This window comes from Oryctolagus cuniculus, chromosome X (genome assembly GCF_964237555.1).
Source record: "Oryctolagus cuniculus chromosome X, mOryCun1.1, whole genome shotgun sequence".
In the NCBI taxonomy this organism is placed as follows: domain Eukaryota; kingdom Metazoa; phylum Chordata; class Mammalia; order Lagomorpha; family Leporidae; genus Oryctolagus; species Oryctolagus cuniculus.
Genome location: NC_091453.1, coordinates 130,158,304 through 130,170,658, shown reverse-complemented (window position 1 = coordinate 130,170,658; position 12,355 = coordinate 130,158,304). Strand labels below are relative to the sequence as shown.

The window sequence follows — 12,355 nt, the reverse complement described above, 5'->3', positions numbered from 1 at the left end:
AATGGTTATTTGGACTCTGGACTACACCTGGCTATATAAGTTTGGGTTTGGTTTAGTTTACTAAACTAATTTCTACTTTGCCTCATCACAGATAAGATCATATTAGAATGGGGGAATATAAAGGTTTCAATATGTAAATTAACCCACACATATTATTGAATGTGTTCTTCTGTCATGGTCATGTGTTCTTCTGTCTGCAGCTTTTAAACATCATACATAATCAAACTGCCTCAACCTGTCACCCAAGGACCTCTACAATACGACCCAACTCACCTTTCAGGTTGTAACATTCTTCATGTCCTCTGAATTCCAGCAAGCACTCACCATTACCCAGGTGAATTACCCAGAGTAACTCACCATCACTCGCCATTCTTACCACCCACCCTGAGCTCATGATCATCTCCCTGCCTAGAATGCCTTTTCCTAGTATCCTTAACAATTGAAGTCATACCTATCTTTCAAGGGACATCCCAAAAGCACTTTCTCCCAGAAGCTTTTACAGATCTCCCCCCCGCCATCTCCAGAACATGCTGCCTTTACCCCTCAAGGCACCTGGAAATCTTGGAAATTTGTTCCAGCCTGGAGAATTCCACAAAGCCACAAATAATGTTCACAGAGAATATTTGAAATTAAGACTAATCGCTGGAGTGCCCCAAGGGAATGACTTGAAGAGAAGGTATAACCTTGCAGATACTCAACAAGAGTGGAAGAAGTACACAGCGGCAAGGAGAGAGGACAGAGCCACAGCAACTGAAGAGATGAGCACAAATGGAAGCAGCTTCTCCATGTTGAACAAAAGCATAGAACCTCAGGTTCAGGGAGGAAACTGGGAAAGAACTGCAAACAACACAAAAAGATGTAATAACATTTTGTATGACATCAAGACAGAACAATTTCAGCATTCTAGAACTCTCTGCCACCTCAACCTGTTCCATTTGAATAATAATTTGTTCTTTCCAGGTAATATCTTAAGCACCAAAGTTTTGCCAGTGCTTGACTATCAGTGATATTTACAAACCCATCTCCTTCCACTTTTCGCCCTAGAAACACCTGACCTTGGCCACCTCCCAGTCCTGCACACAGCCTGTCTACCTGGAAAGGCTGAGGAGGCCTTTAGAAAAAGAAAGAGCCGGACTTCTTGTTTCTTATGCTATTTCATTCTTTAAAGGAAACTTACTTTCATTTTCTTACTTTTAAGGATGTTAGTTTTACAAAACAGAAAGGAGAGGCAATGAAAACATAATTCTGAGGCCGCCGTTGTGGTGCAGCGGGTTAAAGCCCCAGCCTGCAGGGCTGGTATCCCATATGGGCACTGGTTCGAGTCCCAGCTGCTACTATTCTGATCCAGCTCTCTGCTATGGCCTGGGAAAGCAATGGAAGATGACCCGAGTCCTCGGGCCCCTGCACCTGCGTGGGAGACCCGGAAGAAGCTCCTGGCTCCTGGCTTCGGATCACCTCAGCTCTGGCCATTGCGGCCATTTGGGGAGTGAACTAGCAAAATGGAAGACCTCTCTCTCAATCTCTCTCTCTCTCTCTCTCTGCCTCTCCTTCTCTCTGTGTGTCTGTTAACTCTGACCTTCAAATAAAATAATTATTAAAAAAAAACATAATTCTACCACTGTAAGGAACATATTACCGTTTCAGGGTATTTCTTTTATTCTGTTTTACATGGCTGTGAAAATTCTGTAAAAGGACAATTCTAAGTGGGATAACAAGGCTTTCAGCAATTAGGTGACTTCTCTTAACTTATTTTAAACCCCTTATCTTAAAGTAATGCCCAGTTAAGCCCCCAGTTATCTGGAATCCTATTGCACTGTTTTGAATACTAAGGGATGTCTTAATCTAAAAAAGCAGGGCATTTGTCTCCTACACTCTTTTGAATGCTTTTCAAAAGGAGCTGTGTCCACAAGTGAAAACCCATATACAACAGAAAATAATTTATGATCAATATATTAAGATCCAATATCACATAAAATATGAAAAACATATACTACTTGGCAAAAAGCTTCTTAACATATTGGCTACACTGTTCTTGAATTAGAAATAAGAGTCCATGAAACCTTCGATTTCCTGAAAGAAATTCTATGGAACTCTTCTTTTAAAATGATCTCCATAGTTGTTCCTGACTGTTTGCCATCCCATGTCAGACCCTCTCTCCCCCACCCCACCTGCAACCCCCCACTTTTGCACCATTCCAATTCTCAAGCCTAATGGTTAAGGCATAAGCACAGGGGCCGGCCATGTGGCACAGTGGGTTAAGCTGCTGTCTGCAGTACCAGCGTCCTATATAGGTGCTGGTTGGAGTCCCGACTGCTCCACTTGGAAGCTCCCTGATAACTGTCTGGGAAAGCAGCAGAGGATGGCACAACTCCTTGGGACCCTGAACCCACATTAGGGAGACCCTAACGAAGCTTTGGCTTGGTCCCGCCCTGGCAGTTACAGCCATTTGGAGAGTGAACCAGGGGATGGAAAATCTTTCTCTCTCTCTATGTCTCTCCCTCTCTCTGACTTTAAAATAATGAATTTATTTATTTATTTGAAAGGTAGAATTGGCTCACACTCCAAATGGCCACAAAGGCTGGAGATGGGTTGATCTGAAGCCAGGAGCCTGGAGCTTCCTCTGGGTCTCCCACGCAGGTGCAGGAGCCCAAGGACTTGGACCATCATCCACTGCTTTCCAGGCCACAGCGGAGAGCTGGATCAGAAGTGGAGAAGCTGGGACTTGAACCAGTGCCCATACGGGATGCCAGCACTGCAAGAGGCAGCTTTTACCTAATATACCACAGCACCAGCTCCCCACGTAGGATCTCTGTCTTAATGTGTTCTATGAAACTTAAAAACAACACTACTAGTCGAGCAATACCCTATACCTTGTGCGGTTCTGTGAGTGCAGCCTGTTGAAATCCTTGCTTAGTATATACTAAGTTGATCTTCAGTATATGAAGGTAATTGAAAATGAAACTCGATGAAGGGCAGGATGGGAGAGGGAGTGGGAGAGGGGAGGGCCACGGGAGGGAGGGAGGTTGGGGGGGGAGCCACAACAACACAAAAGTTGCACTTTGTAAATTCACATTTATTAAATAAAAAAATAGCTATATAACAAACAAAAAAAAGAAAAAAAAAGAACTTAATACTTTACCCTTTTAGTATTTTTTTATGTTCTACTTAAAACTATTGGTTGAACTCTGTAATTAATACACATTTACTCTTAGGTGTTTAATTAATGCTATAACTAGTACTCAAATAGTATTTTACACTTTGTGTTTCTGTGTGGGTGCAAACTGTTGAAATCTTTACTTAATATATGCTAAATTGATCTTCTGCATATAAAGATAATTGAAAATTAATCTTGATGTAAATGGAAGGGGAGAGGGAGTGGGGGAGGCGAGTATTGTGGGTGGGAGGGAAGTTATGGGGGGCGAAGCTATTGTAATCCATAAGCTGTACTTTGGAAATTTATGTTCATTAAATAAAATAAAAAAAGACATAAGCACATCAAAATGAAGCTTTGCAAACTTTTTTGCCCGTAGCTATATTCAATAACTTTCAAATTATCATTTATGATTATACATGTTAGAACTTTACTAGAAAGTTACAAGTTATTTCTAGTGGAATGTATAGACAAACAAAACTGTTCTCGGTGAGTTTCCAGATTTTTCATGGTGACAGACTGTGAATTTTACCTCAAAGTACAATCATTTTGAGTAGATGCACTTTTCAATTTCCCAAATTGCTGCCTGTTACCTTTACTTTCTTTTCAAATGAAAAAAAAGTTGATTAATGGTGGCAACATATATCACAGGATATGTAGGACAAATTTAACAACAAAAATAAATATCTTCTGCAACAGGGGTGGGGAACATCTGGCACACAGACCCCTTAAAGCCCACAGAATCACTGGGCCTGGGCCTGCCCAGGCAACCGTAGATAAGACTTGAAATTCAATACATTTGTTTCAAGATTGATTTATTTATTTGAAAAGCAGAATTACAGAGATGCAGAGACAGAGAGAGGGAGAGAGAGGGAGAGAGAGGTCTTCCATCCGCTGGTTCACTCCCCAAGTAGCTGCAACAGCCACAATTAGGCTGATCTGAAGCCAGGAGTCAGAAGCTACTTCCAGGTCTCCTAAGTGGGTGCAGGGACCCAAGGACTTGGGCCATCTTCTGCGGCTTTCCCAGGCCATAACAGAGAGCTGGATCGGAAGTGGAGGAGCCAGGACTCGAACACTGCAGAGCCAACCCCTAAATCCAATACATTTATAGCAGGCTAACTTTTTAAAGGTTTATTTATGTATTTGAAAGTCAGAAAGAGGGAGAGACACAAAGAAAGAGAGAAATGTTCCATCAGTTGGTTCACTCCCCAGTTGGCCTCAACAGCCAGGACTGGGTCAAGCCGAAGCCAGGAACTTCATCCGGATCTCCCATGTGGATGCAGAGGCCCAAGGACATGGGCCATTTGCAGGGAGCTGGGTCAGAAGCTGGGTGGCTGCAACAGGAACCAGAGCCCCTATGCGATGCTGGTGTCACAAGCGGCAGCTTAACCCTCTGCACCACAACACTGGCCCCCAGCCCCTAATTTTTAAGTTGATAATTTTGTATGGCTCGCAAACAATGTTATAGATATCCAAGAGCCCTTGGCAGAAAAAAAAGGTTCCCCACCCCTGCTCTACATGAAGAATGTTAAAAAATATTACTGAAGGATATAAAACAATGTATGAACAAATAGGCCAGCATACTTGTATGTTTCTGAAGAGAAGGCTGCTCTCTCAAATTGTCAAGCTTTCTAAACTTAATACACGCATTTAATCCTGCATGTTTTTATCATAATCCAATGTTGCTTTTTCTTTCTTTTTTTTTTAAGAAAAGTCCTTTTTTAAGATCTATTTATTTACTTAACAGGCACAGTTGGGGCCGGTTCTATGGTGCAGTAGGTTAATCCTCTGCCTGTGATGCCGGCATCCCATATGGGAGCCAGTTCTAGTCCCGGCTACACCTCTTCCAATCCAGCTCTCTGCTATGCCCTGGGAAAGCAGTAGAAGATGGTCCAAGTGCTTGGGCCCCTGCACTCGCACGGGAGACCAGGAAGAAACGCCTGACTTCAGATCGGTGCAGCTCCAGCCATTGCGGCCATTTGGGGAGTGAACCAACGGAAGGAAGACCTTTCTCTTTGTCTCTCCCTCTCACTGTCTGTAACTCTACCTCTCAAATAAATAAATAAAATCTTAAAGAAAAAAAAAATAAGAAAAGAAATTTCCACAACTTATTGCCTGTACTAAGAAATATATTTGGGGATTGGCATTGTGGTGCCACTGTTTACAATGCTGCCAACCCATATGAAGAACAGTTTGAGTCCTGAATGCTCTACTTCGGGTCCAGCTGTCTTCTAACAATGCACCTGTGAAAGCAGCAGCAGATGACACAAGAAGTTGGGCCCCTGCCACCCACATGGGAGTCCAGGATGAAGCCTCAGCCTTTGAGGCAATTTGGGGAATAAACTCTGCCTTTCAAAAATAAATAAATCTTTTTAAAAAATGTTTGATGTGGCCGGAGCTTTGCTGTAGTGGGTAAAGCTGCCACCTGCAGTGCCGGCATCCCATATGGGCTCTGGTTCGAGACCCAGCTGCTCCACTTGCTATCCAGCTCTCTGCTATGGCCTGGGAAAGCAGTACAAGATGGCCCAAGTCCTTGGGCCCCTGCACCCACATGGGAGACCGGGAAGAAGCTCCTGGCTCCTGGCTTCAGATTGGAGTAGCTCCAGCCGTTGCAGCCATCTGGGGAGTGAACCAGTGGATGGAAGACCTCTCTCTTTCTCTCTCTTTCTCTCTCTTTCTCTCTCTCTCTCTCTCTCTCTGCCTCTCCCTCTCTCTGTGTGTAACTGTGACTTTCAAGTAAAATAAAGAAATCTTAAAATAAAAACGTTTGAGACCAGTGTTATGGTACAGCTGGTTAAGCCACTGCTTGCAATACCTCTTCAAATCCTGGTTCTGATCTAGCTTCCTACTAATGCACCTGGGAAGGCAGCAGAGGATGGAGCAAATGCTTGGGCCCCTGCCACCCATTTGGGAGACCCCGATAGAGTTCCTGACTCCCAACTTCAGCCTGGACCAACCGTGGCTGTGGAAACCATTTGGGGAGTGAACCAGCAGATGAAAGATATCTGTCTCTCCCTCTCTCTCTGTCACTCTTTCAAATAAGTAAATAAATCTCTTTAGAAAGAGAGAAATATATTAGCTGCTTTCTACCTGTATTACAAGCTTATTTTCCCAACCATGAGAACTAAAGTTAGAGGATAACAAGCCAAGAAAGTATATTAAAGTACACTTCAAAAACTATTAATCCAGTGGCTCAACAAGAAGGAACTGCAAAACTAATGGAAATAAGCATCATTCTTAAAGTCAGAATTCTTGGAATTCAATCCTAGCTCTGCATTAGCTGTGTGAGCTATGCCTCTCTGAGTCCCTGTAGAATGATGCCAAGCCCTGGTCCCCTTACCCCACAAACTCATTTTCAGGAGGATCAGATGTCACAAGGAATGTGGAAGCTTGCTGGAAAGTCTAACATGCTTTGCACGTCAACATATTTAACAAGTGCCTCAAATGATAAGGTTTACCTTAACCTTAAATTTAGTTAAGGTTTACCTTAACAAGGAGACAAGCTTCAGGAAGACACACTGAGAGTTCAATAGCTCTTAGATTGCTTTCTCCTGAAAAACAACAGCATTCATGAAGGCAACAAATACTGCAGAAAGTAAAACGTACATTGTCAAAAAAAGAAAAACAAAAACTCTTGGAACATCCTATGCATACATATATTATGGTTAAATATAAATTCAGAGAGAACATTAATTAAATCTGTGAATTTATGCTTTAATTTCCAAAGCTAAATATTAACTTGATTGAGTAAGACCAAAGTGTGCCTTGATCTCCAGTATTAGCATATGAAAGGGCTGACAGGCCCTTAGATCCCTACCCTCCCAGAGGTACAAGTTGTGTCTTTAAATTCAGGGAACATTTATTAATGGTCGTGAACACTCCATAATCAAATATCAATCTGTTACTTAAACAATGTGCTTAATTGTTAGGAACAGAATTACATGTAAAACTCATCAACCTCCAAAGCATTCTACTCTACTGGGACGTTAACTAGACTCAAGTCAGAACACAGGCAGTTCATAAATACATATCAAATAACATGAGCATTCTATCTCTTATAAACAACACTGGTTAAGCCAATTCAACAGTTTCATGGTTTAGAAAAAGCCTTACAGAGATCTTACACTCTTGATAAAGGACAAAGGGAAAATGTAGGTTCTTTACAGAATGCAAACTGGGAGGCCCACAGCAGAGGTAGTTTGTGTTTTCCATGCTTGGCGCTTCTTTTACAAGACTGCTGATCTGAGATTATCACTTTGCAAGTCTAGGGGGAGTCTTTGTCCCGCACAGCTTGCATCTACAACATTCAGACATTCACTGCAGCAGGGTAGGGATTCACTCAGTTCCCTGACACCTTGAGCCTTCTAGATGTCCCACCAAAACCTCACTCTTGGGTCCAAAACTAAACTTGCCCATAGTGTTCCTGCCTCAGTGCTTCTCACCTCTGTGAGTAGGACCACTCAAGTAAGCCAGAAACTTGTAGACTCATTCCTAAGAGCTCTCACTCCTTCACCCAACTCCCAGATTCAATCCAGTCCAGCAAGTCCTGATGAGTGAACATGCAAATCAGATGTAGTAAAAGGAATCAGTCTCTTCCTTAAAATCCTCCAGTGGCTCCCTACTGTCCAAGAAATACAAGGCAGCTCCCCAAATTGATGCCTGCAGAGGCTAGCTCTCTATCCCTCCTCCTCTGAAGGTCCCTGCCTTCTCCTTTTAGGGTTAACCCTCAAAGCCCAATCTAAGTCCTCTTCTTTTAGGAAAATGTTCTGAAGATCTTATCTACCCCCCAACACACACCCCCTCAGATAAACTGGTCACTCTGTCCTCTGTGATACAAAGTGACTCCATCACTCGTTAAAGTACAAAGCAAAGCACATATAGTTATGGCAATTTATTTGCAAATTTCTCTGCTCCACTAGTCTATGGAAGCCCTAGAAGAACTGCCTGTGCCTTTATTCACATTTGTTTTCCCCATACTCTGACTCAGAAAGTGACTGTAACAGTGTGAATACCTATCAAATGAGATGTTTGAGACTAAAACCAGGAGTTAAACTACACTTTTACCCCAAATTTTACTGACATTAACCAACTGCTTTTACCCCATAATCCTAATTATCAACTTTCAGCTAATTTAAGAGTAGGATGATTGTAGTACAGTTCATTCTTATCACGAAAACCTAAGTACCTGTGAAATGCTTTGCTAACAGGTGTACACAGAAAAGTCAGTCATTAAATGACCACTCCCCACCAGCTCCTGCCTTGGGGGAGGGCGGTGTTAAGAACAACCCACACACAGGTTCTCTGGTGATGACAGAAAGTGCCAGTGCACCCCCACTACCCCTGCCACTTCTATCCCAGTGGAAGTGCTAAGCTAAGGTCAAAGGCAGAAACCTCCTTAAGGAATAACTGGGACTGGGGAGGACTCATCACTAAGCCCAGGGACCTCAACAGCCTGAGTATTCTCAAAGTCATGAATACAATACTTTCTGCCCATCCCCTGGATTTTAGTGGAAAAGGGCTTTCTTTGCTGTCTGTTTTAACACCTCAATGCTCCCTTGTCTTTGAGAACAGGCCAAAAACAAAACAAAACAAAAATACCATAAAACTACTTCAGACGTAACTGGGCTTTTTTTTTTTTCTTCTAGAACAAGGACTTCAGTTGGCAGTACTTTTCTAAATGTGATGACTGCTCATGCCTTCTGGCATAATTTAAATAAACTGGCTATCTATCTGAAAAACTAATTCTTAAAAACAAAAGAAACTGATGATTATTCAGAAAATTACATACAATTCTTCTTGCATTAGCAGCCTGAGTAAGAAAAGGACCCTGCTAAGAAATCCTTCCACCTTTGGGGGTGAACTTTCAGCCTCCTTCTGTTTTTCTATTCAGAATTGAGCAACTAACTTCAAAATAAAAGAAAATAATAAATAGGGCTAAAGTGGGAGTTCAAATTTCTATTACTGTGCTATTTTATTTACCCATGAAGACACAAAACATAATAAAGATCTTTCTCAAATCTGTTTTAAAATACTTTCCTAATTGAAGTACCAACATTTGTAAGGTGAGACCCCAAAAGAAAGTCATTTGGTAGTTTTTTTTAAAAAAAAAAAAGCAACCAGGGGGCCAGTGTTGTGGCATAGCCCCACTGCCAGTATCCCATATGGGTGCTGCTTCCAGTCCCAGCTGCTCCACCCCTGATCCAGCTCCCTGATAACGCACCCGGGAAGGCAGCCGAGGATGGCCCAAGTGCTTGGGCCCCTGCCACTCATGTGGGAGACCTAGAAGCTCCTGGCTCCTAGCTTTGGCCTGGCTCAGCCCTGGCTGTTGTGGCCATTTGGGGACTGAAACAATGGGTGGAAGATCTCTCTCTGTAGTTCTGCCTTTCAAATAAATAAATCTTTAAAAAAAAATACCACCATGAAGTGTAAAGCCAAGTGCCCCTCCCAGGTCATTGCTACACTACCCACTAGGCTCACCAACCACCCGAGGCCTCCTGTGGCAGGGAAGGGTTACCTCAAGCCACTGAGCTACACAAAGTTCATTTTAATTTTAAATTATTTACACATGTAATAACATCATGCCCCAGACAGAAACCTAAGGTGATTAAATAGCCTGCCTGCTCATGCTGCTGGTCCAGTGTCAAGCAACCAAGTGTCAAGAACCAGAGAGCTTATCTTCTGCTATCTGAAATAGAAAGAGGAAAAATTCCACCCTTTGTGGAGTTTATCACTGTGCATGAGGGTTTCAAAAGGTATAAGAGGAAATTCATGGATTTTTTTTTGTGGTTAAAAGCTTTATCTTTTAATTCAATTTTCCCACAAACTTCCTAGAGCTCCTGTAGCAATGCAAATTTCCCTGCTTAGATAATAACATTTTTCCCTGCTATCCCTTCCTCCTGGTTGCAAAGAACTGAATAAGCCCCAAGAAAAAGGTGGGAAGATATCAGGGGACCTGGCCTTAGGGGTTCCTCCTTTCAGGTTTTGCTTCCACCTGAGAAATGTTTGTGAGTCCATTTGTGGCCCTTGCTTTTCAGTAAGGAGCAAAATGTCTTGCAATTTACAAAAAAAAAAAAAAAAAAAAACAAAAAAAACAAAAAAAAAAAAAAAAAACACTCACTGCCCCTACTGTTCTCACAACCTGGGAATCACTTAGTGCTTTTTGTCCTCTTTCCAGTTTGCCAGCCACTAACCTCTCCACCATCACAGCATTTAGATTTTAAAATACTGAAGAATTCACGTTGCCCTATTCTCTTTTTTCCTCTCAGGTATTTCCATTTTCAAGCCCCTAGCACCTGGCTTCACAACAGTTTTCACGTCAGAGACCAACAGTGTAACTCTTTACAAGCTCGATGTGAATTTACCAAATAAGCCAGTACGTATTTGTGTAAAACTGCGACTGGGGAACACTGCAAAACAATTCATTTAAATTCTCTAACTGTACAGAAAGTTCACCTGGTCTAATTAGTACAAGAAAACTGCATTTCTTAAATACACGGAAGTCCGAAGCGCCAGAGCCACCGCCAGCACCTGCAGCGCCTGCAGCACCTGCAGCGCCTGCAGCGCCCCAAGCCATGCTGCGGCGTCGGTGTCGTCGGTGTCGGTGTCGCACTCCCATTCCCACTCCCACTCCACCACCCAGCTACCAGTTCTAGAACAGGACACTCTGTCGTGCATTGCTACGCAAAGAATTCTAGACCCCCTGGGCTCCTTCTCTCTCTCCATATTTGTCCAGGTTCTTTAAAAAATAGTCCCAGAGTCACTTTTCATAACCGCAAGTTGCTCTAGCAGCCGAAAAATTGTGTTCTCAAAACTGCCCTGCGACTCAGCCACTTTTGGGAGCCCTCTTACTTATAACGGGGTGCTTGTCTGCATACGCAGGTAGAAAATGGAATTAAGCAAGCTTATTTTGGTACAAAACTGTTAGAAACCCATGCATCCGTGGAGTCTACAAAGAACGGAATAGAAATTCTGCAGATATTGGGCACGGACTTCAACACCTAGGCTTCCGTCTTATTTATTCTCGCTCTGGCCACGAACATGGGGCGCAGCTCTCATGCTGGCACAATCCATTTTATAAGAAGGTGTTTTCTGAGAATGCTACAGGTTCTATGCCCTTGCTCTATTATGTGCTCAAGCACAAAGCCCAGCGCAAACCTTTCGTTACTCGAAAGCCAAAAAGCAACCACAAACATGAGCAAACACCTTAAGTGGCTCCTTTAGAAACCTGCTAATGCCCCCTCAGAATTCCAAAATTTCAGATTTCACAAGGTACCAAGGGCTCGATATACTAAAAGCTGAAAAAAGTTCTCAATGCCTCGCCAACCATGGTCCCAGCCCCCACCCCCGCCCCCCACCCCCGCCCCGTGGCCGCCGCCGCCGCCGCTGCCTCCTCCTCGGTGCGCTTGGGCTTTGCCAATTGCTAGTTGCTTGCCTCTCAACTCCGGACACATACATGCCAGAAAATTTCCAGAAGTTTCCAAAGAAAAGTCAAGGGGTGCCTCCTAAGGCACCTCAGATGGCTCCCGGCAGGAATATCAAAATGCGGCGGCTTCGCCCCCTCACCCTGACATATCGGCCCGCGAGTCAGCCAAATTTCTCTGGGTGTTGAGGAAAACGACAGCCCCGAAAAGACTGTGCAGATACTGCAAGTCCCTCCTGTGAGGGAGCAAAGGCGCTCCCCACTGCCACGCAAAGACTTTTACCTCAAAGGCTTTTACCTCAAAGGCTTTTACCTCAAAGGCTTTTACCTCAGAACAGGCTGACCTGTGGCACACCAGCCTGGAACCCAGGAGCCCTCACAGAGTGTCTGCTGTGGCCCAGGGGTTTAAGAGAGGAAGCACCTGTGGTGGGGAGTGGAGGATGAGGGGAGGCTGGAGCCCCTCCGGGTGGGTGCCTCGGGTCCCCTGTGAAAGACCAGAGAGGCGTGGTGTCTCAATCAACATAGAATGAACTCCCCAAAGGCAAATCTCCCAGGGTGCACTTCAAGGAGGGGGCTGGGGGAGGGCTCAGGAAGGGGGGTGCTGGAGGGTTTCGAGAGGGGCGGTGCCCCCACACAGAGCGTTTGTTGGGGCATTTCTGCCTAAGCTCCTAAATGTCGGGTCCCACACATGTCTTCCTGGACAGAAGGCGCAGGGAAGTCCCTTCTACACCCCTTAGCTTATTGAATCACAAAGTTGTACTCCCGCCCGGGCCTGGCCCCCCTTC

General features: G+C 43.9%; 1 protein-coding gene across 2 annotated transcripts in view; it reads right to left on the bottom strand.

Moving 5' to 3' along the window:
* Positions 1-12,073, bottom strand: part of PASD1 (PAS domain containing repressor 1) — a 95,656-nt gene extending 83,583 nt beyond the window's left edge. Inside the window, exon 1 of one of the 2 annotated variants that reach the window (XM_051833846.2) lies at positions 11,992-12,073. The gene's annotated coding sequence lies outside the window, so the exon portion shown is untranslated. Of the gene's footprint in view, positions 1-11,898 lie in introns of both variants that reach the window. The other variant, XM_051833845.2, reaches the window with a different exon arrangement.
* Between the last annotated feature and the right edge of the window lie 282 nt (positions 12,074-12,355).